The 22,642-nt window shown below is 40.7% G+C and overlaps 1 long non-coding RNA gene across 2 annotated transcripts in view; it reads right to left on the bottom strand.

Moving 5' to 3' along the window:
- LOC122227547 overlaps positions 1–22,642 on the bottom strand; it is a 50,409-nt gene that overhangs the window by 23,889 nt on the left and 3,878 nt on the right. For both annotated transcript variants that reach the window (XR_006206110.1, XR_006206111.1), the window contains exons 3-5: positions 11,192–11,255; positions 508–565; positions 262–370 (exon numbers count right to left, since the gene is read on the bottom strand). This is a non-coding gene — a long non-coding RNA (uncharacterized LOC122227547). The remainder of the gene's footprint in view (positions 1–261; positions 371–507; positions 566–11,191; positions 11,256–22,642) is intronic.

Genomic DNA, 22,642 nt, shown 5'->3' with positions numbered 1-22,642 from the left:
GCTCTGTCTCTCTCTGTCTCAAAAATAAATAAACGTTTAAAAAAATTATAAGTAGCATGAATACATGGGTATGAGAAGCACAGGGTGAAAATAAAATGGGTTCTTTTACCATATTTCTAAAACTCATAGAATTTGTACTTTCCAATCATAGGTTCTACAAAGTTAGAGACCTTGGGGACCAGATGGGGTAGGGTGGGATGGGAGAATGTTTCTATTGCATGACACAGAAAGGTTCCTGCTGAACTTAAAGGTGTGACCTACCTGTTCACTTTGAGCTCCTTATACCAGGAAACAATAGGCAAGAAAGGAGTTATTGTCTTGTCAAGGGTAACTGATCTTCATTATCATGAGAAGGAATCCAGAATTACTTCTATGTAATAGGGATAAAAAAATGATGTGTCAGGAACCCAGGAATTCATATGGGATCTCTTGGTGGTTTTATGCTGAGCAAATAATCAATTGTAGCAACCATAGCTTGACAAAGGCAAGGCAACTATGGATACATACCCTCAGGGATGAGAATCCATGTCATTCCAGCAGGCAAGCAACTGAAGGTGATGGAATTCTAGAATAGATGGAGAAGAAGGGAGATGATATTTATTATACTCTTGGAATCAACTGAAGCTGACAGCATGCTGTTCTCACCAAACAAAAGAAAGAGATCACTGTATGTGGTAGACAGGTATCATGACAGCACATGGGTTGATGTGAATAGTGCAAGGGGGTGGATTGTTTCATATACCACTTATGGTTGCTTCAGATTCTCTCGACCTCTGTAGTTACAAAACTATTCCAGCACCAATAGCTAACATATTGACAAACTCTGGTTGGACTCTGACAAACCTAATGTGGGCACCACCTAACAGAATTTTACACATGCCCACACAATGCACATCTTGCCTCCTACTCCAGTTGATGCTGAAGGATGAGATGACGTGGGACCTGCTAGGTACCACAAAGCACAACCTGGAAGTGCAAAAGAATTAATGTCCTAGAAAGCAAACTTCGGAACACTAAGAAATGGAAGCACATGGATAAATTCTCCCTCTTTTCTGCCCAGGAAGGACTGACTTAAGAAGCAATTGTTTTTATGGTCTCTCAGAAAGTCCCATGAGATTAGGTAACAGACACACTTGATACCACATACAACCAGCTTAATAATGCACCTTTTCATCAGCTCTTCCCCCAATATCCCTATCTTGCTCTCCTCCTTCTTCAGCCCTGCTGTCTAGGATTAGGAGAACCCAAGCCAAGGGAGAATGGAATTACTGAGATTTTCTGGGTGTGTGTGTATGTATGTGTACACAGTACATACATACACACACACACACACACACACACACACACACACACACCAGATGCAAGAAAACAGGGGGCTATGTTTAAACATCCTATGAAGAATAATGTTAATATGCATCTGTCCACTTCAGGGAGGCAGCCTCAACTCTTGCTTACTCATTGTCTGTCAATTCCAACTCATCTATCCTTCAGACCTCACCCAAATTTTTCAAATGGCAGCACCAGCAAACACACAGAGGTCCCCAGAAGAGGAGAAGGTCATAAAGAAAAGGAAATGAATACTGACTAAGCACTGTGCCACATATACTCCATATATTATCCACTTTTCACAAGTAGGAGGTATTATTATCTCTATTTTACAGAGGAAGGAATAGGAGTGCAGACCAACACCTCCCAATTACCAAGTGGCTGAATATCAAACTCATATTTTTTTTCCCACTAATGTAATTTCTACAAACTGGATTCTTTTATTGAGGACCAGAGTTGTGTTAAGATACTCTGTTTTGTGACCTTATTTGACTCAGAGAAAAAGAAGGTTGGTATTTGGGGAAGAAAAAAAAAAAAAACCTCCCACAACTATCTTGTCAAAAGCAGAAGTTAAATACAGTTATATGTAAAAGAGGAAAATAAAAAAGAACAGAGAAAGTCAGAAGCTTAGGCTGCATTTGTCCAGATCAATAGTTTACCAATAGTGTGACACAGAACACCTATGTATCCAACAATCTGTATGTGTGACTAATTTTTTTTATCAACATGCTCAATACACTTTGGCTATCACTAAAGATATTCTGTTTAGCCAAGCCCACTGATTAAGCATTGCATTCAGTGGCTTATGTAACATGATGTAGTCAGAGCAAAACTTGCTCTGAACCAGAAAGATTTGTATCACAGATTCAAGCAGGTACTAAAGAAAGAAGTGTTTGCTGGAACACTTGAGAACATTGTCCTCTGTGTATATAAAAAAGAGTAGTTAGGATATTCAAATTTTCTACCAAACAGCAACAGCAATGCTGGAAGATCAAGGGAATACTGAAAAAAAAAATTAAAATGTAAGACAATATTACTCTCTGTAGTTCAGACTGATCAATAATGACTGCCAACTTGTTTACTGCTGTTGGATGAATCTTTTAATCCTTTTAAGTCCTGCAACTAAAAATACCAGGAACATGAAAAGTGTGAGAATTACTGTTCTAAGAAACCTATTTATGTAACCAGACTTGCCACCTCACCTAAACTGAGAAACAAATGGGAAACCCGGCTTGTTAAAGCAATTTATTGTGTTCAAAAACCACCTTTCCCCACCAGTACAACCAAAAGAAAAATAAGGGGCACTTGGGTGGGTCAGTTGGTTAGCAGACCCACTCCTGATTTGGGCTCAGGTCATCATCTTGAGGTTTGTGAGTTCAAGCCCTGCATCGGGCTCTGTGCTGACAGAGCAGAGCCTGTGTGGGAGTCTCTCTCTCTCTCTCTCTGCCTCTCCTGTGCACTATCTTTCTCAAAATAAGTAAACTAAACTTAAAAAAGAAGAAGAAGAAGAAGAAGAAGAAGAAGAAGAAGAAGAAGACGACGACTAGTGAGACAGAAATCTACATTCATGGAGCTTTCTGTCAGAATCAGCAGCATTCTTTTGAGACAGGTGACTCACCTGGGCCCAAGTGGCCCAGAAACCCTGAAGGGCAGAAGACACCATTCACTAAAAATATATTTGGGACGTAGAAAATCTAAAAATGAAATTCTCTGAGACCTGGGCAGCAGTCACAACATACATTAGAAAGGGCCAGAACAGGGGCTCCTGGGTGGTTCAGTCAGTTAAGCCTCTGACTTTGGCTCAGGTCATGATCTTATGGTTCATGAGTTTGAGTCCTGCATCAGGCTCTGTGCTGACAGCTGGGAGCCTGGAGCTTGCTTCAGATTCCACGTCTCCCTCTCTCTCTATCTCTCTGGCCCTCCCCTGTTTGTGCTCACTCTCTCTCTCTCTCTCTCTCTCTCAAAAATAAATAAGCATTAAAAACTGTTTTTAAATAAAGAAAGGGCCAGAACAGGCACACCTGGGTGGCTCAGTCAGTTAAATGTCTGACTCTTGGTTCCAGCTTGCATCATGGTCTCACAGTTCTGAGTTCAAGCCTGGCATTGAGGCTCTGTGCTAAAAGTGCAGAGCCTGCTTGGGATATCTCTCTCCCTTTGTCTCTCTGCCCCTCTCCAGCTTGCATGCTCGCTCTTGCTCGCTCTCTATCTCTCCCTCTCAAAAATAAATATATATTAAAAAAATCTTTTTAAAGAAAGGGCCAGAACAGGCTTCGAAAGAAGAAAGCCAGGATTTTGCTTTGACCTGGCCCTTCTGTCTCTATTTTGTAGCACATGAAGGGAGTCTGCAGAGTGTAGAGCCTTTCTTCAGTAGATCCCACATTTGCTGAAGAGCAGAGGTGAAATGAGCCACCAAACGCTCCAGAGAGGCTCTGAAACAAGTCAAGCCCCCTGGTCAGGCAGAGACTGAGGAAGCTGTTATTGACCCTACAAATTGACTACAGCACTTTCAGGAGAGTTGGCTGCAGTTTCCTTTGCAAGATTTAACCACAACAAGGAGACAAGTTTCACTTGCCAAAATCTCTTCTTTCACACTGCTGTCCTTTTATCAAGATTTGATGACAACTCAATATGCAGCATTGGCTTCCACATTTGGCTCCTGAAAATAACAACTGACATGTGAAAAGTGGCCCATGGTGAAAAGGGTATGAAAGGTGCTAGATGAAAACAGTAACTCCACCATTTACTGTTTGGGTAACAACTCTCTGAGCTTCAGACTGATCTCAGTTAAATAGGGAAAAAAATGATACTTGCCTTACAATAGTATTATGAGAATGGTTTTATGTAAAGGGTCCAGCCTGTAGTGGATGCTCAATAAATGTTAATTCTCTACTCTGATTACAGTTAAATTCCATGTCTCCTTTAATCCTCACAGCTTTCTAAGGAATATAGTCAGGTATCCTCACATAATAGACCAAAGGAACTGACACTGATCAGTTTATCATTGTGGTGAATGACAGAATTAAGGGTTGTCTCCAGGTCTTTTTAAACTCCTAATGTCTTTGCTCCTTTATGGAGTCATCAGGTTCTGATTAATTTATTCATTCATTCAGCAAACATTTTTTTCAGTGCCTAAAAAGCACCAGATATTAGAAATAAAGGACTCAAAGAACCAACAAATCTCTTTCCTTGTGGAATTTCTATTCTAGTGAGTGGACCATGTCAGAAGGAAAATGAAGTGGGGGGATGGGGGGCTGAGTGTGTGTGCTAATTTAAAGCAGCTGGTCTGGAAAAGGTTCAGATAAGCTGAATTTTGAGCAGAACTGAAAGAATAAGGAATGAGCCAATATAGATATATGTGATTATGTTTCAGGCAGAGGAAACCATCAAGTACAAAGGGCCTGAGGTAGGAACATTCTGCTTCCATCAAAGGAATATCAGAGAGATTCTGGCTCCGCACTTGCATTAATATCTTGATTCTTGTGGATCCCTTCAAAAGAAAATGAAGGAAACAGAGTGTGGCCAAGCTGAACCTTAAATCTGATAGGTTTGGGTCGAGTTAAAAAACGTCATTTTCCACTTTTGTCTATTGCTTCCCTCAAACCTATTCCCAGCACTCCTAAAGTGTAGGCAGTGGGCTGATTTGAAAGCTAGACAAATAGAAATTCTACTGAACAAATAGAAAGTCCTCATATCTCCTCAGTACTGGATGGCTTATAAAGCCCTCCCATAGTCACTACACCATTGAATCCTTCTGACAGCCTTATAAGAAAAGAAGGCAGGACAGGAACTATTGTCCCCAATTGACTAGTAAGGAAACTGAAATTCAAATTACTACTATTGCCCAATAAAACCACTGTTATATGCAGAGTCTACGTTAAAATCACTAGAATGTGGGTCTTCTGGTTTCTACACATAATGCTATTTAATAATAACAACTGCCATCTATTGAACACTGTATACCTAATGTTCTATGAATAGTTTATATAAATTATCTTATTCACTATTTACAAACGCCTATGAGATGCATGTATTTCCCCTATTTTATAAATGAAGAAACACTCAGAAAGTTTAAGTAATTCAATTATACCTCAATAAAGCTGAAATTAAAAAATAATAAAGTTCTTATATTGACTTCAAAAAAAAAGGTTAAATAAATTGCCCTTCTGATACTTTTGGGAGATTTAGCCAGGATCAACCTTGCCCCAGTGGGTGCTGTTGAGTGTCATATAGAGAAGTTTGGGTTTACAAATGGATTTTGACACAGTTGACCACTTCTTCACTCTTACCACACTTACCTCTCCAAGCTTTTTTATTTTTTCCCCCTAGAGACATCACTTAAGATTTTCCTCCTACCTCAAGGCCATGGCTTTTTAGTTTCTACTACTAATTCCTTTTCCTCTATAATCATCTTAATTTTGGAGTCCCCAGGGGCAGATTCTGGACCCTTTTTCATTCTTCCTCTCCCTAGATGGTTTTACCCATCCCCTTGGATTCAAATATAAACAGTTTCTAAAGATCCTTAAACTTCTGTCTCCAGCTTAGCAGTTCATCTGAGCTCTAGAGTTTCTTCCACATCCAATGACTTTCTGGCATATCTGCCTGCTGGTTTCACCAGCATCTCAAACTAAACGTTTCTGAAATGAAAACATATGAGTCCCTCTTCACTCAACTCCTAAACTGATCATATCACAGTCTTCCCTTTCTCTGAAAATGACAGACCACCAGTTGTTAAGCCAGAAATTATGATTTTTTGCTTTCTCTCACTATCAGCAAATGCTATTGCTCTGTCTCCAAACTATATCCTGAGACTCTCTAGTCCTCTCTGCCCTAAGCCACTATCCATTTTCATCTATGTCACCTCCTAGCTCTCCTACTGTGCCAACTCTTAGCCTTCTCCCATCAGCTCTTTTTTACATTGATTTTTTTGAAAATAAAAACCAGCTTATGTCACTCCCCTTATTTCAAAGCCCCCAGTGACTTCCCATAGATGCAGCAAATTTTCAAGTTTCCCCTTCTTTCCTTCATTATACTCCAGTCATGCTGGCTTTCTAGAAGCTCTTAAACTTTCCAGTTCTTTCGCACCTCAGCACCCTTGGTGCTGCCTCTGTCCGGAGAGCTTCTCTTTTGAGTATTCATGTGGCTGGTTTTTTGGTCTCATCTTGAACCCCGTCTCCTATGGGAAGCCCTTCCTAACTATTAGAGTCTCTGTCACAGCACCATGCTTACTTTCCCCACCACGCTTACCACAACCTGTAATTATCTTTTTTTGTTTATGTATTTATTTATTGCCTGACCTCACATGAGGGCAAGGTTTTGTTTGTCTTGTCACTATCACGATACAGTCTCTATACATATGTGTCCTCAGTACACAAAGTTCAGTAGATATTTATGGAGTGAATGAAAGAACGAATAAATGAATCTCAGTTTTCATTTTGCAGGCCTCCATTTCCATAGAAATTATGTCTTAGTTATGTTTATCCTCTGTGGTCTGCTATTCTGAAAACTTAGGGAGGCATCCCAGTGATGAAGTCATGTAGAAATGAGCTGTGGTCAGGACCTAACTCCTATTAAATAAGAACAAAGAGGACAAACCATATTGACTCAAAAGAACCCAGGCCGTTAGGCCAGGTGCCAGAAGTTTTTGGCTTTTTCATTTCCTTAGGTATATAACAGACTTGAGTTTCTGAGAAGTCATCCAAGGTATGACCATATATTACAAAATCCATTTCACTTAGCCCTTAGACACATGTCATGCTCCATCTCAATATCAGCCAGATGTCTCATCAGCATTTACAGGGTTGGAGGTCATATCTGATCCAGGTCTTCATGTTTGTCACCAAAGTAGGCAATGCAACAATATAATCATAATAACTATTTGTCTTATGTTAAGAGCCTACTGTATGACAAGTACTGCTGGTACTAGGTGCTCTGTGTGTTCTTTTCTTGGTTAATCTTTGCAACAAATGAGGAAGATTCTTTGCCCAACCGATAGACGAAGAACCTGAAGCTCAGAGACGTTACATTATTTGCTCTGATGCCAGGCTTACAGCTGATAAGAGATAAAGCAGAGACTGAACTCAAGGCTTCTGATTCCAGAGGGAGCATTATTTAAACTATACTGTATTGCCTTTGGAAAAAAGAAATCACACCGACGTATTTGTATTAAATTATTTAAATCATTGGGCATACCGTATTTTCTGACCAACTCACAAAATATGATTCTCTTTTTAAGATGCAATCTGTATAAGCTCTCTGGCTCTCCACTATTCCTCGAGGGTGAAATACTATCAGTGATGCTGTCACAGGAAACCATCTTTACTTACCTTCTCTGGGTAAACAACTGGCTCATAGACATTAGAGATTCCTCTTACCTGAAGACTCCTCAAAGAGGAAATGAATCCACTTCAGTAATGATTTGAGGAAACCTAGATTTCATAAAGTTGCTGATAAGGTCTCCACAAAGGAAAGAAGAAGGTACCATTATTCCATTGCTCATTTTCTCTCTGGAGCTTTAACTTAAGATTTCATTTGAAGCTTGAAAACCACTGCCCTTGAGAAAAAGAGAAAGGAAAAAAAAAAGAAGAGGGAAAGAAGGAAGGAAGGAAGGAAGGAAGGAAGGAAGGAAGGAAGGAAAGAAGGAAGGAAGGAAGGAAGGAAAGGGAGAGGATAAAGGAAAGGAAGGAAAGGGAGAGGAGAAAGGAAAGGAAGGGAAGGGAAGGGAAGGGAAGGAAAGGAAAGGAAAGGAAAGGAAAGGAAAGGAAAGGAAAGGAAAGGAAAGGAAGGAAAAGGACTGGAAAGGAAAGGAAAGGAAAGGAGGGAAGAATCTTTTTTTTTCTTGGGATGGCTTACACAATTAAGTCATCCTGACACCCTATGTGACAGAAAGAGATGGGAAATAGTAGACAAAGAATGGCGTCTCCTTAGCAAGAAAGGTGAAAATAGATGTGTTCCAGCCCCAGAAAGAAAGTTAGGTTGAATGAGAATATAAACTTCTTCAGCTAGAATATCTACATAGATGTGAGAGAATAAGAGCAATGTTTTAAACAAAGAATAAGATCTTGTATACAGATAGTCTTCCACTTTTGTAAAGAACTTCTAGAAAAGCACACTAAAGTTGTATGAGTAAAAGTTCAACAAGAAGTCATGCAAACAATGTGAGAGGAGGTCAATCCACAGAAAATTAAATGTATTAGACAATTCCTAAGGACACTTTAGATGATATACTGCTAACATTTCACATATATTCTTAGATTTGGTTTTTCCTCTGTAATTTAACAGTTGCCCTCCTTATGTCCAATGGATGACTACCTGAGACTTTCAGTATATCTAATGACTTAGATTTACTAAATCTAATGATTTACTGCTCCTTTCTAGCCACACATTCTCTCTAGATAAATTCCTGTAGACCTATGGCTTTAAATCATATCCATATGCCCTTGACTCTTAGAGCTTCATTGCTAACCCTGATATTTCACCAAAGCACCTTTACTGGTATTTCTAAATCCCTACCTAACATCTCCAATAAGATGTATAGTATGAATCCTAAACTTGAAATATCCAAAGCAATGTTCTCATTCCCCAAAATTTGATCACTCTGCAATTTTTCATCTCAGGAAATGACTACACCACATATTGCTAAAAACAAACAGCTCTTGGAGTTATCCTTGCCTCCTCTCTGTTCTTCACATTTCACACACATCCAATGTTGGCTTTACCTCCAAATGTTATAATATTCATCCACTTCTCTCAGTCTCCTCTGCCACCACTCTAGTCTAAGCCACCATTATTTCTCCACTAGATGCAATGCAATAGCTTCCTAACTCATCTCCCTGCTGTTGTTCTCACCCACCTTCACATAATTTGCTCTCTAGACAGCAAAGCTAAAAACATAAATCAGACCATATTACTCTCCGCTTACAACTTCCCAGAGGTTTCCAATTATACCAAGAATAAAATCCAAACTCCTTGCTATGGTCTAGAACAGAGCAGTCCAAACCAAGCCATTTAGTAAGGTGTGAAACCAATGTTCTGGGGAAGGATCAGCATTTTAAAATAAAATAAAATAGAAAATATCAGAGTTTATTGTATGTAGTAAGAATAAATATTATCTCATGAAACTTCTCTTTCAGATGTGTGTGTGTGTGTGTGTGTGTGTGTGTGTGTGTGTGTATGTAGTGGAATGCAATGTCAAATGTATTTTCTCTGGGAAATACGTTTGAAAGCCACTGGCCTACAAGATCTTAAAGATCTGCTGGCTCACATCTCCTGCCTAATCTCCCATCCCACTTTCTGCTCATTCAACATACTCCATCGCTTCCAGCCTCTTTATTGTGCCTTCAAAGAGAAGCTTCTTCCCATCTCGGGTCCTTGGCACTTGCCTGGAATGCCTTACTTCCTATTATTTGCATGGATGGTTCCTTCTTACCATTCAGGTTACCATTCACATATCACCTGCTCTGAAAGCCCATCCTCTAGGGGCACCTTGGTGGTTCAGTCAGTTGAGCATCTGACTCTTGGCTGAGGTCACAATCTCACGGTTAGTGGGACTGAGCCCCAGGTCAAGCTCTGCAACTGATGGTCAGGCTCTGGGTTAACAGTGTGGAGCCTGCTTGGGATCTTGGGATTCTCTCTCCCTCTCTCTGCCCCTCTTCTCTCTGTCTCTCTCTCAATAAATAAATAAACATTAAAAAAAAAAAAGAAAGCCTGTCCTGTCACTAATCTAAAGCAGCATCACCACTTCTCTATCACATTACCCTGTTTTATTTCCTTATGCTGCTAACCATGATCTTGCATATTTATTTATTTGTACATGATCTTTCTCAGCCCTCCTTACGTAAATTACATAATGCAGGGATCTTAGCTGTTCTGTTTGCCACATTCTGCCACTTATAACAGCATCTCAATAAGTACGGTTGATAGACTATTGACTATTTCAGTTTTACACGTGTTTGTATAAAATAAGGACAGCTTATAATGAAATGCTTAAATAATTATAGTAGCACTGCTGTGAAAACAAAGATGCTGTGGCTAACACCGCACAGGGACTGGCAGGCAGGACCCGTGGGAGAGCCTGAGCGGCTCATTTGTCAGTCAATCGAGGAAAACCCAAATTCAGTGTACAAAAATGCAATTTCTTGGCCCGTAAAATATGAAACCTCAGAGTGGTTGACAATGAGCATCAAATAGTTAGGGACACTGTCATAGTTTTTGTCTAGTGCCCTGTGGTTCCTGACAACAAAAATCCTTAAAAATAAAAGTGTTCAGTGTGAATTCTCTTCAGATATCATGGAACCAAAAGTAAAATCTGCATCCAACACCTTCGATCCTGAATGGAGGAGGAGGGACACAGGAAGGCAAGTAAATAGTAGCAACTGTCAAGAATGACAAGATGAGGGCAGGGTCAGAGTGGAAACTGCCCTGGGGAGCCAGGCCCAGAAGGAGACTCTGGAGCCTCAGAAAAAGGGGCCCATATTCCCTTCACAGCCCCACCCAGCAGACTCCTTCAAGGGGTTATTAGGATTATCTCCTCAATCTTTATTTAATTCTTTCCAGGTGCCCAATCATAAAGGGGCTTGTGTGCTAGGCTGAGGCATTTGAACTTTCTTCTAGGTGGTTTGGGGAAACTCTGAAGAGTCTAAGAGGGGAGTGACCCATTGGGGTGTCTCTCCTAGAGCCCTCCTCCTGGCTGCAGTGTGGATGGGGGGTTGAAGCTCTGCCGGTTGGAAGCTGGAAGATAATGTGGCAGGCTCTCCAGGCGAGAAGCAACAGAGAGCCTAGAGAGCCTAAACAGAAGCAAGGGGTTGGTGGGAACCGGAGGTTGTACGGAGGGACAGACCCTTATGGGAATCTGACTCCTCCTACTTACCAGTTACCACTTCCAGTCTGTGACCCCCGTGCTGGTTAGGAATTTCTAAGCCTCTTTGTCCTCTCTATAAAATAAAGCAGAGAATGGCACGAACTTCAGAGATCCCTGTGAGGATTTAATGTGATAATGCATGTAAACTCTTAGTGCCTGCATAGTAAGTGCTCAACAAACGTTAGTTACTATTTTAGTCAGGTACTATTATTATTTTTGAGTACCATGGGAGGCACCGAAGCAGACCGAGACAGACCCCTCATCCAGCAAAACAAAATACCGTGGGCCTGTCACAATGCTCTGCAAACACGAAAAAGCCACAGCTTAATCTTGCCAGCGGCGAAGGCTTCGCAGAAATGCACCTGGAGCCCTGAGTGAAAAGTAAACCGCATTCTGAAAGGCAGTGGACTTAGACTGAAAACTGCAACTCAGTCGAAGGCAAACAGAGCGAAGCTGGTCCTGACTGGGGTGAGTGTCTGACGGCGCCTGTGGGGTGGGGGTGGGGAGAGTCAGAATCCGGGCACTGGGCACTCTACCTCTGTCTCCTCCTTTCTGAGACAGGGCTCCAATCTTAAACTAGCAGGAGAGTCCGCAGGGGTCCCGGCCCACAAAAGGTCGGGGGTTGAGGGCCCCTCAGCACAGGTTTTTGTCTGCAAACCCAGTTTCCGAGGTGCCTAAAAGTGTACAAATAGTGAAGCCAGGCCCAGCCGAGCCAATTCATTACCTCGCCTCCGTGCTGCATGCTGATTATTTGCTCTCCATATCACCTCTCCTCAGGGGGCTCAAAGGAATCAGCAAATCCCCCGCATCAGAGCTACGAATCCCCAGCACAACCCATTCACACACAGCGGGGTGGCTGGGGATTAATTGGAGGGGGAATGTTGTGAATTCCAGAGAGTTCTTTCTCTTTGCCTCACAGCCGGTGGCCGGGGATATTGCTACATGAAAGCTTCCCTGTCAGTATCAATCATCATTGCCTGGGCTGCAACATTCCAGAGAATGAATTGGCCTCATTTGGTAACTCAACTAGAGTTGGGAGGTGGGGGTGGGGGCCATTCCTGAGGGGCCACATTTGTGGGCCCTAATTCTTGTCCCATAAGTGGTTTCAAAGCAAACAGAAACCTAGAAGGCCCAGCTTTCTTTTTCTGGGTTCCCTCCCTTAGCGATGTTAGAGATGGAGTGGATCTGGAAGAAGGGTGGGAAAGGGGTGGTACCTGTGTTAGGGCCTGGCAGGAAATTAGCTTGGGCAAAGCCTTGGCTGAGAGCTTAGAGGCAGCCCAATAGCCGCTCCCGCCCGCCCCCCCTCCCCCAGGGTTTCTCTTACTGCTTTGATTCCAGGCCGACTTTCTCCTCCCATCCCCAGGCTGCTCCACAGGAGGCCTGTGGGCTCTCCCCCACCTCCCTGCCGAATGGGGCCCAGTGCCTAGAAGTCTGTGAACCCTAACTCCTCGGGTACCCTCCTGGAGGAGGGCAGATAACAAGAAATGCAAACGTCAAACCTTTTCCTCAAGTTAGCAAATGCTGGGAGCCCACAGAAAGGACAAGGAGGAGCCTCTTCCTGGGATTTCACATCTGAAGTCTACAGACTCAAACCTTTTCCCGGTTCTTATTTTTTTAAATGCCAAGACTTCCAGGCTGCCTTCTCCACTCACCCACCCCCTCAACCCCCCCCCCCCTTTCCACCACCAACCTGCTCTAGCTCCTTCTGAGCACCTCTCTTCACTTCTAGTCCCTCCCTCTGGGAGAAAAAAAAAAAAAAAAGTGAATTCTGCAAAAAAGAATTTCCTGAAACTCCCATCAAGTCAAGAGCTCAGAGCGTGCACCCTAGGGAATCCAGGCATCCAGGCCACTGCTTACTGGGAGAGGTGCCCAACCTGACAGTCCTGGGAGGCTGGAGCCCCCAGCTGGACTCTGTTCACCTATTCTGGGGCCTATGACCCCAGGGAAGCGCCCAGGCTCCTGCTTAGTGCATCCATAAGATGGATGGTGGTAATAACTGCTCTGCCTCCCTCTTAGGATTGTGTATGGATTAATGAAAGAAGAGATTAAAAAGTGATTTGTAAAGCGCTCAGTGTAAGGTATTATGATTATTAAATTATCTCATTGGGCCCAGTATTGGGCATGTTAGTGATCTTTGTAAAAGCCTCACTCTGCATCTACGTGCCTCTGTCCAGGAGAATCCTGGTAAAATGTGCCCTGGGAGGGAGAAAGATTAAAATGCTATACCAATGTATACAAAGAAAAACCCAGACAAAAAGCAAGATCATTATTATTTTTGAAAATAAAAACAGCGTGATAACCTTTCAGTATCTCAAGTTACATATGCCCACAATGTGACACTACCTCTTGTGGGTGTTATTCTAAGCCAATAGTCCATTTTCTGGGGGTTCCTTAACATAGCAACAGACAAACCTTGGCCTGAAAAGCAGAAGACTCTGCTCTGTGTAATATTGAGCAAGTTGTTTCTCCTCTCCAGGCCTCAGTTTCCCCACCTCTAAAATATGTAAGTGGCACCGGGCTTCTTTAAGATCTTATCCCACTCTTCTGTCTTGTAATTCCTTGGATGCCTCCAGTAGGCATCCTAACTTAGCAACAGTTGGGGTTCCAAGGTCATTTCATACTTGATAGAATATCAAAGAGTTTAACTAATCCTCATCCTGGGATAAAGGACTAAGTGAGCAAACAATACAAAATCATGCCAGCCACTTAGGGACTCTTAATTCTACTTAATCATAATGAGAATTTTTCAACATTTGGAGACTGCTCTGGGGAAAAGCATGACATAATGCCTCCAACACTTAGAGCTGTGCCATTGGCACAGAATCTCCATCACAATTAGCAGTTTTCTTACCCCAAATGCTTTAATACAAAGTGCCTGCTTCACTTAGTAACTCCACTCAACAAGCTGACACCTGAAAACCACAGCCTAGGTGTTGCCAAGGTTCCTAAAGAACACGAGGTCCACACTCCATCTCACCATTTCGTCTCCCCAAATCTGAATGAACTCTCATCTAGTTTCAGACGCAGGGTTTTTATTGCCCAGCTGCACACGTCTGCCTAGAGAGACACTTTCCCATCCTTTCCAGCTGCTTGCTGTCAGCCGGCTTGTCTGTCCTCAGTGGGAACTTTCAGGTTCAAGTCTCTGTCTGGGGAGTCCATATACAGCCTTGGCTATTATTCTGATGGATCGTTTTAATTCTTTCCACTTTGATCATGTCAGTTTCCACAACAAACAAGGCTCACCAGAAGCATTCCTGGTCTCACAAAGGCAAACACACTTGGCTTTGCATCATAAGCCAGAGGCCAGAACTCTTCTGCTTTTGCTTCAAGGCTATTTTAACCCTTGGTTGCACAAGTTTTCCAGTTAACCCTTTTTACCTTTCATTCCCTGCAACCATTGACGTGTTCATCTCCTCCGGAGAAATGCAATGATTTCCAGTCTTTAATTAATTAAGGATCCAAGTGGCAGATGCAGTTCACACACACTGGAGCCAAGCCCTGGCTAAGAAGATTCTTTTGCTCCAAATGCTCTGCAGTTCACTGAAAGTAACTTCGGCTAATAAAAATAGCTTTGTCGACTAAGTTGCCAGGAGCCATTTTAAATCATTGAAAATATTATCTCATTTAATATTGGCAAAGTATTAAGGTGAAATAGGAATTATGTTGACTTCCTAAGTAAAGAAACATAGGAGTTAGAAGCTAAGCTTTCTGTCCAAGATTACACTGCCAGCCTGGAATGGTGCAGGGGTTTTAACCTGGATTTGTCTGGCCTCTGGGGCAGGCCCTAATGCTGAAATGTTAAATGTTAGACGTTAGCACTCCTTAGGCTGTAGTAGAAAGAGCTCTTGACGGACAGTAAAGAGGCCAGCGTCTCTGTGGCCACTTCCATCAAGTCCATTTTCTCTATGCCTTGATTTCACTACCAGCAAATTGAAGATAGAATTAAATCAGTTTTTTTCCAAACCTCAGTCATTCACTTTATTACTCATACCACTCATATTATTATTTAATAACTATTCTTCCTTAAATCAATGTACTTTTAAAAACTAAATATTTTTAAATAAGTTAAAAACCAACATGACTTGCTCTAAATAGATGGTAATAATAAAAATGAGATGATTAAAAATAATAACGTTAAATTCTAGCTAGACACTCTTGCCAGCCGTAGGCTAGCTCTAAGACTTAGGCTAACCTTATGTTAAATTGGAAAATATGCAAGTTAGTTAAAGACACTGCAGTTAGTTAAAGTATATTGAAGACATATTAACAAATACACTCTGAGACTTTCTCCTCAATGTAACCAGGTGGGAAGAGACTCCAACTGGACACACCTTTCTCACTACCTTACTCAATGTTACTTAACATCTTGGCTATGGTACTACCTCAAGTTATCTCACCTAAAATTGTTTTACATACAACCAGAAGTCCTCATCTGTATGTGAGCAGATGATAGATACTGTGTTTCTCTCTGAGTATTTCCAGCTCTGAAACACTTCAATTCTAATTAGAAAAGTTAAGATTAATGCCTATTAAATTTGAAACTTAATTCACTAGCATTCAGTGAGTACGCACCGACCTGCAGAGAAAGGAAAATAGAAAGAGATCTTGACAATAAACAATCACTGTTATCAATTTCTTTAAACAGCAAAATAAATGAAGACTTTTCTTTGGGAAGTGTCTTCGAGGACTACAAAGTATATCACCCCATAGCCATGTAAGAATTTTGTGTATTTGCTAGGGTATGCACCAGTAGGTTTTCAAAGTGTGGTCGAAGTCCCTGGAGATAACCAACATCCTTTCAGGTCAAAACTATTTTCAAACTTTGTTTTTAGTGTTTTTATTATTTATTTTTGAGAGAGAGACAGAGTGCGAGCAGGGGAAGGACAGAGAGAGAGATTGAGACATAGAACCCAAAGCAGGCTCCGGGCTGTCAGCACAGAGTTTGACATGGGGCTCGAACTCACGAACCATGAGATCATGAAGTTGGACACTTAACCAACTAAGCCACCCAGGTGCCCCAAAACTATTTTCATGATAATACTAAGATGTTCATGCCTTTTTCACTAAGTTTCCCAGAGGCTACGTGAAGTGAGATACTACAACAGATGGAATGCAGAAGTAGACATGAGAATCCAGCTGTCTTCCATTGACACAAATATTAAAAAGATTTGCAGAATGCTAAACAATGCTATTCTTCTCACTGAATTTATTTGGGAAAACAGTCATTTTTCATAAAAATGAAGTTATTTACGTTAACATATAATGAATGCGTCATTGTTATTTTAAGACAAGTATTTTTAAATGTACCAATTTAACTTCTCATGCAGTAAACACTGGTAGATAGAATTCACATAAACAAAAGCTCTTTAGAAGCTCAGTAATTCTTAAGAGTAGAAAGATGTCCTGTAGCAAAAATGGTTGGGAATGTCTGAGGCCATTAAAAACAGCAGGCCTAGTGTACATCAGCTGGAATATGAAATGAGTGAAGTCAAAAGTAGTTCATTATAGAATTACCCATAATGGGGAGGAATAAGAAAGAGCCATGCAGTTAGCAATAATGAATTATTATATTTAGTAATAATGAACAGTTAGCACTTCTCAAATGATCAACTCAGGGACATCATTTCTGATTGTGACAAGGGAAAATTAAGAAATTAAGAAGAGGGCACCTGAGTGGCTCAGTCAGTTGAGTGTTCGAGTCTTGATTTCGGCTCAGGTCATGATACCAGGGTCATGGGATCAAGTCCCAAGTCAGGCTCTGTGCTGAGTGTGGTGCCTGCTTAGTATTCTCTTTCTCTCTCCCTTTGTCCGTGTCCCCTCTTGTATTCGCTCGATCTCTCTAAAATTGAATAGATAAATAAATAGAAAATAATAAAAGGGATTAAGAATCTAGTAACCAGAAAATGTTATATGTGTGTGTGTGTGTGTATATATATATACGTATATATATACATATATATACGTATATATATGCGTGTGTGTGTGTGTGTGTATAACAGGGAAATAATTTTGAATTCCAAACATTGCGACTGCAGCAATGTCAAACATGTCTGCTAGTACACACACCTAAAATGGGAATGTGAAAAAAGGAGACTTGGCTTGGGAAGTTTGCATAGGAAAATTTGTTCTTTTACAAATTACTTTTAATGGTGTCCCCACATGGCTTATATAATCACTATAAAGTGGTAAAGTTTAATTTCTTGTCTGTTGAAAAACTGCTGAAAGGTTGGGACACTTAAAGCCATGGTTCTCGGATCACATGGCTGACTAAATCAACAAGTTAGGCCAATGTATCTTAGCTATTTTACTAGCTGAATCCCATCAGTTTTATAGCCATAAGTTGTCATTATCAGTTGAGACCATGGCCAAAAAATATAATTGTCAATTAGTGTGTTTCATGTAGATAAGGCCAAAGTGTATTCATACCTATACTAAATGTCTCACTCTCATTTTGATTCTGGGAGCTCAATTTACAAAGAGAATTAACATTTCTCTTTATTTTAAGTGGTTTCTATGGATACCTTCGATGAAGCATTTCATTCACATCTATCCAATTTAAGCTTCTTATTTTAATTTAAATACATTTTCCATTCCTCCAGAATTTGGATATGATATCTGCAGTTCATTTTCTGGACTTAACCTACAAAAAGCATGTATGCACACAAAATTTTAAATTAATATGTTTAAAGGTTTAAAAAGAGAGAGACACTCCTGCAATACAGAAAGTCATAATCTCAGAATTGGAATTCTATTTTTATTTGCCTCATACTCACTCAAAACCTGACCTGTAATCTAGAAAGTCATGTTTTCTGATTTTGGTTTTTTGGGGTCATTATTGGGTGGGTTTTTTTCCTCCCCTTTCTTGATCTCATTTATTGTTATACTGCAGTTTTCTTACTTAGCATAGATGGGATTAAAACTTTTTTAGGTTCTAGTACACTTAAAATTTAATAATACTTTAGTAAATACTTAGTGTAGAAAAATTGGGGAAAAGTTTTTTTAAAGAATACAACCTCAGGGGCGCCTGGGTGACTCAGTCAGTTCAGTGTCCGACTTTGGCTCAGGTCATGATCTCACTTCTCTTGGGTTCAAGCCCCATGTCAGGCTCTGTGCTGACAGCTCAGAGCCTGGAGCCTGCTTTGGATTCTGTGTCTCCCTCTCTCTCTCTCTGTCCCTCCCCCGTTCATGCTTGCTCTCTCTCTCTCTCTCTCTCTCAAAAATAAACATTTAAAAAAAAGAATACAACTTCAGATAACTGATACAATGTTGCCAGCATTTGCTAATCAATAAAACACTTAAAAAAATTCCCTTTTCCAAGAAAAATTTATATATATATATATATATATATACCTGTTAGGAAGAGATCTGATGTCATCTCTAACTACAAATCTTTAATTCATTTATTATGCAAGTTTTATATGTCTCAGCCTAGAAACCAAAGTCTTCCACATATGATTCCAGACTCCTGCCAGTTTTATCCACCCCCTCTCCCTACACAGACCCACTACACTACAAACTGGCCTACTGAGTTCTGGGGATGAGTCTCCTTGCTCCCTCGGTTTTTACCCTTACCATTCTCTCTCCCCTTAAAATACCTCCTTCAGTTTCCCTCCTGTCTGTTAACTGAAATCTTATCCAGGCCCCAAAACAGATGACCAATGTCACTCCCCTTTCTTGATCCTCCCAAATAGAAGTGCCCACTCTTCTCTTGATGGCCACAGCCTCATTACTCTGTCCCATGGTTTCCAAGATTCATTTGTGTACTTGCTTTATCCCCTACTTCAAAATAAAAACTCCTTTAAATTTTTTATATTTTTAATAAGTAATGCATACATACAATAATCATGCAGTTCAGAAGTCACCAAAGGATATTTGAGGAAACATGTCTTCTTCCTACCCTCCTCACCAGTTATCCTCCCCAGAGGCACCCAATGTTACCAATTCTTTGCATATCTTTTCAGAGATAGTCTGTATAAGTGTGGATATGTGTGTGCGTGTGAGAGTGTGTGTGTGTGTGTGTGTGTGTATGTATGTACACAAATGGCAGTATACTTTCATGTTATTTTGAAGGGTGGGCACATCATGTTGGGCAGGTTGTGCCTTAACCAAGGGCACCCAGTGGAAAGGGTGTTTTTTTGGGGGGCTGGAATCCAACTGTGCTTCCCTGGCCAAGCTGTATGCTCTGTGGTCCTGCTCTGTACATCCTAAAGAAACAGGCTTTCTTCAAATTTCCACAAATGCTCCTTTGAGGCTAGCAGTGGTCCTAGTGTGTATTTTTATTTCATTTTTAATTTTCACTTTGTTGTAAAATATTTTTGTTGTTTTCTTCACTTTGCACTATTACAAGAAAGAGCTTGTGTTACAAATCCATGTTTAAACACTGTCATTGGGGGAGAAAGATTAATTTGCAAAACCTGTTTTCAAGCACTGGCCTATTTCTTTTTTTTTTTTTTTTTCAATATATGAAATTTATTGTCAAATTGGTTTCCATACAACACCCAGTGCTCATCCCAAACTGGCCTATTTCTTTAGACTTGCCAATTTGTTTTTTGTTTTTTTTTTTTTAATTTTTTTTTTAACATTTATTTATTTTTGAGAGAGCGACAAAGCGTGAGTGGGGTCAGGGCAGAGAGAGAGGGAGACGCAGAATCCAAAGCAGGCTCCATGCTCCAACCTGTCAGCACAGAGCCTGATGCGGGGCTCAAACCCACGAACCTGAGCTGAAGTCAGATGCTTAACCGGCTGAACCACCCAGGCACCCCTAGACTTGCCAATTTAGAAGTCATCCGTGGATATGATATACTAAGCTGATGTTACTGTTTTCAAATAAAATATCCATGAAAAGGCTTCAGAAATGATGAAAATATCAATGATCATACTTATTATAATGGTTATTATTCTTTTAGAGTTTATTAAATATAAAAAAATGTTAATTTAATAATTAAACATTTTTCTTTTTCCCAAATTAGTCTAGGACATTTGAGGGGAAAAAGTACTATCTCCCTACCCTAAGGGCTCATTGGGTGTCAGTTGCAGAACATGTCAAAATCCAAGATTCTTACAGTTTCGGAAAAAAATTTATTTTTAATGCTTCTCACTCCAGGGGTCCCTTTTGATGTATTTCTGCCCTCATTTCCAATAGTTAAATCTAAACCTGTGTTTCTTCTTAGAAAATTCATCATTCCACTTTGGAGCCTGAGATTTGGAAGCCAGGACCATGGCTCCTGGATATGAGAACCCAGACATTCATTCTTATATCCAACCACCTATATTTATTTTATAAACCTATCTAGATTATAAACCTTAGATACATCCCTCTAAGAACTTTTTTTAAGTTTATTTATTTATTTTGAGAGAGAGAGAGAGAGGACAGAGAACGAGCAGGGAAGGGGCAGAGAGAGAGAATCCCAAGCAGTCTCCACACTCAGTGCAAAGCCCAACACAGGGCTCGATCATGCAACAGTGAGATCATGACCCGAGCTGATCAAGAGTCAGTAGCTTAACCAACTGAGCCACCCAGGTGCTGCAGAATTTTATTTTAAATGGTTCTGCCACTCTGTTTGGGGATGTTACATTTAGGTCAGAATCTCTGGAAGACAGGGGCACCTGGCTGTCTCAGTCAGTGGAGCATGCAACTCCTGATCTTGGGGTCATGAGTTCGAGCCCCATGTTGGGAGTAGAGATTACTTTAAAAAATAAAATCTTCAAAAAAATTTTTTTAAATAAAAAATAAGTAAAAATCAAGTAATGTGGCAGTAATGTGCCAGTAATCAAGTAATGTGCAAACCCAATGCTGGCCCTTATGCTGTTTCTCACACTCAGTTCTCTTCTGACCTCAGGCTCAGAGAAGAGTGAGCAAGATGATGACGGTGAAGATGATAAACAGAAGGAGAAGAAGAAGCTATGAACTTAGTGGTTAACTTTTTCAGGTCTCCAAATGCCAGGGAGCCAAAAGTGCCCTGTGAAAACATCCTGCTTAATTTAAGGTAAGGTGTGTCCCTGGCACAGTTTTCATAAAGTAAAATTAAGTATTAAGACATTATCGCCTTTCTTTACGTTGAAGGGGCCTAGAAGACTTCACTATGGCATAAAAATTATGTTGAACTGAAGTCATTTGAGAAGGCCTTTTTCCTTAACTCCCTTATGTGACTAAGAGCAGAGCCTCCCAAAAGAACACAAGAGGACTCAGTTGTCATAAATCCCCTAACCCTTGGGAGCAACCAGGAAAGCTTGACTCTTTTTTGTTGTTGTTGTTTAAGTTGTATTTAAGTAATCTTTACATGCCACGTGGGGTTCAAACTCAAGACCCTGAGATCAGGAGTTGCATGCTCTTCTGAATGAGCCAGCCAGGCACCGTGGAAAACATGACTCTAATGACTGGTGAATAGAAATCAGAACCACATCTAAACAGATATTGTCATAGAACTGTCTTATCCCCTATCTATTCTCATAAGGGCCCATTTATCTTTCCTAAAAGTCATTTATTTTCCATAATTATGTATACACTTGTATTACCCCCTCATATTATAATCTATGTATTTTAAGCGCAAAGACTAGGAGGGGCACCTAGCTGGCTCAGTTACTTAGGTGTCCAGCTCTTGATTTTGGCTCAGGTCATGATCAGATTCCTGAGTTCAAGCCCCAGGCTGGGCTCTCCACTGACAGTGCAGGGCCTGCTTGGGATTCTCTCTCCCTCTCTCTTTGTCCCTCCCTTGCTTGCACTTTCTCTCTCTATAGATATAGATATAGATATAGATATAGATATAGATATAGATATAGATATAGATATAGACATAGATAGATAAATAAACTTAAAAAAAAATTTTAAATAAAGACAAAAACTAGATCTAGCCTATCTTTGGGTGACAAGTAATACCAAGACAGTATTTTGTGTATATAATAGAGATCAGGTAGGAAGAAAACTTACCTAAGGGCCCTAGCATTATGAATTGGAGTAGTTCTTAAGGTGGTCAGTTCTTAACTATTAGCTTGGACAAGTCCCTTTTCATTCTCAGCCTCAGCTTTCTCCTTTGCAAAATAAGAATCCTAGCACTTGCGTGGAAAACCCAGCGATTAGAAGAGCCATCCCATTTAGGCATCTAGCAGAAAGTCTAGGACATCAAAGACATGCTGTAAAGTTAGTTCCTCTGATCCCTCCCGCCTCCCGAGCATGCACCTGAACAGTGAGGAAGCTCAGCTGTCCTCACATCTGGATCCAACCACCCTCTCTCCTACCCAAGTGAAAATTCCCCAAATAAGAGTTTTTCTTAATAGGCAATGGATGATAGGCAAAATCCCTTCCAAGGCCATAAACAGTCAAAATGTCAGGACTTCTGGAAACTGCCGAGCTCTTGTTCTGGGCATACTGTTATATTAGCTTATCAGTTACCTTAGTGTCTCCTGGGTCAGCCAAGAGAGGGGACTGGAATGGTGGTGGGGGTGGTAGAATGGGTTGAGCTG

This window comes from Panthera leo, chromosome C1 (genome assembly GCF_018350215.1).
Source record: "Panthera leo isolate Ple1 chromosome C1, P.leo_Ple1_pat1.1, whole genome shotgun sequence".
Classification (NCBI taxonomy): domain Eukaryota; kingdom Metazoa; phylum Chordata; class Mammalia; order Carnivora; family Felidae; genus Panthera; species Panthera leo.
This window is presented reverse-complemented; position numbering and strand designations above follow the sequence as displayed.